Source organism: Capsicum annuum, chromosome 6 (genome assembly GCF_002878395.1).
Source record: "Capsicum annuum cultivar UCD-10X-F1 chromosome 6, UCD10Xv1.1, whole genome shotgun sequence".
NCBI classification, from domain to species: domain Eukaryota; kingdom Viridiplantae; phylum Streptophyta; class Magnoliopsida; order Solanales; family Solanaceae; genus Capsicum; species Capsicum annuum.
Genome location: NC_061116.1, coordinates 186,372,723 through 186,379,095, shown reverse-complemented (window position 1 = coordinate 186,379,095; position 6,373 = coordinate 186,372,723).

Below are 6,373 nucleotides of genomic sequence, written 5' to 3'. Positions count from 1 at the left end.
TTTTATTAAATAATTATATTGATTGATTGTTGTTGTTCATATGTCTATTTTTCTATGTAAATATAATGTGAGTAAAGCTAATGTGGGTGTGTGATCATTTTTTAAAAGAAAGTACCTACTAATTGCAGAAAAAATTTGTCATAATTCACCACAACAATGTTGTCAATCAACTCATTGTAGCCAACAACACTGTATGGTGATGAGTTTAAGAATATTCTAACCTTTTAGTGATTATTATTAGTTGCTTGCTCTGGAAAAATCAGCCCCACCTTTTCTAAAATAGTTGCAAGTTGCATACACATATATTGTATACAATACAACTTGATTTTATTTACTATACACTCTTTACCATGCTATCGGTAGGTTCAAGTGGTTGAGCTGGCATGTGCGTTCGAATTCAACATATGAGAGACTTTCCTTTAAGTCCTAACGTTTTCTTCATTTTCAATTTCTGAGTTCTATCCCCTTTTCTGTTCCAATGGCTATCAAATCATCTGTTAAAAATGTTCTTCAACTCAATGAAGTTATTGTAGCAATGGTTCCATGACTTGAACACGGCGATCTCAACCGACTATTTCTCCTATTTTGCTTCATCGCTTCCCACATCATTCCTGTACACTTTCTCTTGTTGCATAAATGTGGGATAACAAAACAAGTATTTGTAGTAAAATAATGGAAATAAAATAAAAAATAATGACACCAATAATTTTACATGGAGATCCTTTTAAATAAGGAAAAAATATGAATCAAGAGGAGCAACTAATATTATTATAGCAAGAAATTTTACACAGTATAATCAGAAGTACAATACTCAAAGTAACTACTACACTAAAAAGAAATACCCGTTTTTGACTCTCACCTTACTAAAATATTGCTTGCTTTAATTTTTTTCTTCACAGATTATTTTTTATCACAGTCTGTGGAATACCTCACTGCTCGCTATATTATTTTTGTCAGAGTTTGTGACCCGAATTTTGTTGATCCGGTCCTAAAAAATTTATGGTGCGACCCATATTTGTGATTTTTTATGGGCTCTATGGTGGTAGCGTAGGGATCGGGCCAATCGCCCCCACAGTATGGACCTGTATGTTTTTGGTCCTAGAATTTATTTGTACGCACGTATTATATAAGTGCATTTAGTGGGTTTGGACATTCAGAAAATACATCATTCTCCTCATTGTATTCTCCATCCATTATAATGAAATTTCTTTGCCTCTGCCCGTAGTTTTTTCCGTCAAGGGTTTCCACGTAAATCTGTGTATTCATCTTATTTTTTCTTTTGCTTGTGGTTTACTTATTCTGTTCGATCATAACATATTTTCCTCTCTATGTTTGGTGTATCCAACAAATGAGCCGGCGACCTTTTTTTATAGGAAAAAATTATCCCTATCGATGTCATTAATGACATCATTGAAAGGTATCATTTCAAAGTGTTACCATGAACACATTTAATAGCCCAACTACCAAATCTTTATTTTTTTCAACTTTACAGCCAATGAAGACCTTTGTGACATGGGATGGACCCTACAAAATCTTTCCCTCTTGTCTCATGCACCTGAAGGAGGTATCCTTTTCTTTTCAGAGAGAGCTTATGCCACTAAATTTTTTGCACAATTTGAACTTGTCTTTTGACACCACCTTTATCAACATATCCACGAGATTTTTACTTGTGTGAATCTTCTTAACTTGGAATGATTCGTTCTCCACTTATTTGTGAATTCAATAATACTTTACATCAATATGTTTTGTTCTCGAATGACACATGCATGGCATTCTTGCTCAAGTATATTATACTTTGACTGTCACAATAGACAACAAACTCTATTTGCTTCAATTCAAGTTCTTAAAGAAAATCGCTTGAGCCATACCATTTCTTTGACAATTTTAATGGCCGTAATATACTCCACTTCAGTTGTAGATAGTGCGATATACTTCTGCACTTCTGTAAATTTACTGTCATGATATTGCTCTCCCTAAAAATTCAAATAAAAAATCAGTAGTGGATTTTCTGTTATCAAGGTCACCTACCATATCAACATTTGTATAGCCCTTCAAGATTATTAGATCAGATCCTCCAAAACACAAATAATCACTTCAGGTTCCTCTTAGGTAACTCAATATCCATATGACTGTTTCCCAGTGCTCCTTTCCTGGATATTGAAGAAACTCGATAACAATTCTAACTATGTGAGCAATATTGAGTATGGTACAAATCATTGTATATATTAAACATCTAATAACAAAGGAATATGGAACATTAGCGATGCTCTCTTTCTCCTCCTTCGTTGTAGGACATATTTTCTTGCTCAACCTCATATGACTAGCAAGGGGTATGTTAACAACTTTAACATACATCACGTTGAAGCACTCCAGTACACGTTCAATGTACTTCTCCCGTGTCAAGTAAAACTTTCTTTTATCTTTGAGATAAGTAATCTTTATGTTCAAAATCTACTTAGCATGACCCTAGTATTTCATAATAAAAGACTTGCATAACTATTGCGTTAACTCACCAATCCTAGAATCATTCTTTTTCGCAATCAACATATCATCCACATAGAGCAAAAGGATGATAAAATCATCAGAAAATCTTTATGCAAATATACAATGATCTAAATAGGTCTTCTTGTAGCCTTGCTCTCCCATGAAAGATTCAAACTTGTTATACTACTGTCTAGGAGCTTGCTTCAAGCCATAGAGACTCTTCTGAAGTTTGCACACATGATTTTCTATATCTTTTATCTTGAGTCTCTCAGGTTGTTCTATATAAATCTCCTCTTCAAGGCCATCAGGAAGAAAAGTCATCTTCACATTCATCTACTCAATTTTTAAATCAAGGCTACCAGCCAAACCAAAAATAGAGGTCATTTTGACGACAGGAGAAAATATTTTGTCAAAGTCAATACCCTTTCTTTAACCAAATCCTTTAACAACCAATTTGACTTTGTATTTGGGTTTCAAGCTGTGTTCTTTAAATTTTACTTTGAATACCTACTTATTCTTCAAATCTCTCATGCCCTTAAGCAATTTCCCCAACTCATAAGTGTGGTTCTCATGTAAAGATTTCTTCTTATCTTGCATGGCTTCAATCCATTGATCCTTATGCTCATTTTTCATTGCCTCCTCAGAATATTTAGGTTCTCTCTCGTTAGTGAATAATACATACTCATTAGAAAAATAACGAGAATAAGAAATACACTGTCTTGTAGACTTTCTAAGTGAAATATTTGACACGTCCATAATTTTTTGAGCAGGAGCACTATCAATAACAACATCATTGTTATTATCAACATCAACATGCTAATTTGGAACATGATTCTGTGCATCTTTATGATTAACAATCCCACCAACATTATACAAATGTGAAACTTGATCAAGATTAACTATACCAATAGAACTTGAAGATTCTAATTTCTCTGCCATGTCAATATCTTCAAACATTTTACTCTCCATAAAGACAGTATCACAACTTCTTACAAGCTTCTTCTCAACTGGATCATAAAGCATGCAACCAAACTTATCAAGACCATAATCAATTAAGATAAATTGTCTTGTCTTTTCTTCGAACTTTGACCTCTCATCTTTAGACACGTATACAAAAGCTTTGCAACTAAATACGCTCAAATGGTTATAGAAAACATCTTTTTCATACAAAACTCTATTTGAAATGCCAATTTGTAAAGTAATAACAAGAGACAAGTTAATGACATATGCAGTGGTCAATAAAGCCTCACCTTAATAGGAGTTTGGCTACTTTGCTTCGGAAAATAAACATCTGATTCATTAAGGTCCTATTCATCTTTTCTGCCAAACGATTTAGCTGAGGAGTCTTATGATGTCTGATACCTTGTTGCTTGTAGTACGTCAAATGGTCCACAATACTAATCATTTTTATCAGTACAAATACACTTCAATTTTTTTCTGGTTTCTCTTTCAAAGGAATCCTAAAACTGCTTAAAGACACCCAATACTTGGTCTTTTATATTCAAGACATAAACCCAAAAATTTCTTGAGTAATCGTTAATAAAAATGACAAAGTAAAGTCCACCACCCAAAGTCTTTGTCTTTATTAGACTACATAAATTGAAATGCACCAGCTCAAAGCAACTTTGTCTTTCTTTAAGGAGGATGAGACTTGAAAGAAACTCTATTTTGTTTTTCGACCAAGTAGTGCTTATATTTTTCTAATTTAGCACTTTTAAAATCTGACAGTAATTTTTTCTTAGCCAAAACATTAAGTCCTTTCTACTAATGTGGCTAAGCCTTTTATCATGTCATAATGTTGAAGAGCTAGCGCTGCTTTCAACTGCATTCACCATATTAGCACAAGTAGAATTTGCAGTTCATTATAGATCACGATGCTTGTCAACATGAGCCACAACCAAAGAACCCTTAATAAGTCTCCATTTTTCACCACCATTGATATTAACATATCCCTCATCATCCAGCACGCTAACAGAAATCAAGTGCAAATGAATAACAAATGCATATTTTACATTTTCTAAAATTAGTTTAGATCTAGTACTAATTTTCAAATAAATTATACCAAAATCAGCCATCTTAGACACAATCTAATTGTCAATACTCAAGGTTTCAAAGTCACCTGGAGTATAAAATAAGAAAAAAAATCCTTCCTTAATGTCGCGTGAGATGCACAGAATCCACAACCCAACTTGACTCATCACAAACACTATTTATCAGATTCACATCAAGGATAGTAACAAAATTTTTTATAGTGATGGTGGCTATGCAATTTTCATTATCTTTTTCTTTTTTTTCCTCCTTGTCTCTGTTCTCCTTCTTTAATTTTTGACAAAACTTCTTTGTCTGTCCTTTTAACCTATAATGATATCACTCAATATCTTTAAATTTGTCTCTAGATTTACTTCTATAATGTTCTCGATTTTGAAAATCATGATTCCTGCTTATCCCCTTGAGGCTAGTTATTAGGACATTCGACGAAGAAGAACCTTGAGACTTTCATCTCATCTCTTTATTAAGAACATTACTCTTGATAAAGTCCATAGAGATTATGCTATCAGGATCAAAATTTGACAATGAAGTTTTAAATGTTTTTCAAGAGTCTGATAGGGAATCAAGTAGAAGCAAACCTTAAATTTCATCCTCAAACTTAATTTCCATAGTAAATAACTGATTTATGATCCCCTGAAAGTTATTCAGGTGATCTATCACTAGAGAACCATCATGGTATTTTAACCTCAACATTTGTTTTATTAAGAACATCTTATTATTTTTAGTCTTCTGAGTATACAAGCTTTCAAGATGCTCCCTTAGAAATTGAGAATGTATCTCTCCAGAAATATGGTACAATACATTGTCGCCAGTGCACTGCCTAATTAAATGACAAACCTTTCTGTGTAATAGATTCACTCTTCATTAGTTTTATTTTCATATTTTATAGTGTCAAAGACTGATTGCAAACCAAGTCTCTAATATCAGTTTGTTTGGTAAATGCAGAATTACATTACAACAAAAGTACTTGCCGTAAAAATAATGGAAGTAAAATGAGAAAATAATGATACCAAGAATTTTACGTGAAAATTCTTTTAAATAAGGGAAAAATTATGAATCAAAGGAGTAATTGATATTACTATAGTAAAAAATTTTACACTATATAGTCACAAGTAAAATATTCAAAGTAACTACTATACACTCAAAAGAAATAACTCCTTTTGATTCTTACCTTACTAAGTATAGTTCATTCTAATTTTTTCTTCACAGACTATTTATCACATTTTATCAAATACCTCACTGCTCTCTCTAATTGTGTTTCCTCTCTATGTTTGGTGTGTCTAAACTAGTAGAGAAGCTCCTTTTATAGAAGAATATCATCCTTATCGATGTCATCAATGACATCATTGTAAGATAGTATTTCAAAGTGTTACCATAAACACATTTAGTAGCCCAAATATCAAATCTTCATTTTTTTTTTAACTTTAATTTGCAACCAATGAAGATCTTATTGACACAAGATGGGCCCTACAGCTCTGTCTCAGCCCCGAACCATGACTTGAAGAAACGTCTTCAACGTGCTCAACAAGATGAAATTTTACATTTTTATGACCTCGAGGTTCCCGCTGTAAGTCATAAAAAGGTGTTGTTGGAAAAACTAGGGAAGTCTATTTATGAAAAATGTCATGTAATCTCCAAAAATATGGAAAGATTGGTCATCGTTCATGACTGTTTGATGATAACTTATAAAGGTGATTTGCATTCAATCCCCAACTTCAAATGTTATTTCTTCCCCCTCTATTTTGTCTTTCGTTAGGTATTCTACTCTCCGTCCTCGGACAAGTTATTCATATAGTTGAATTTGAGGACAAATTGATTCATCAACTAGGCGGTGAGTTTC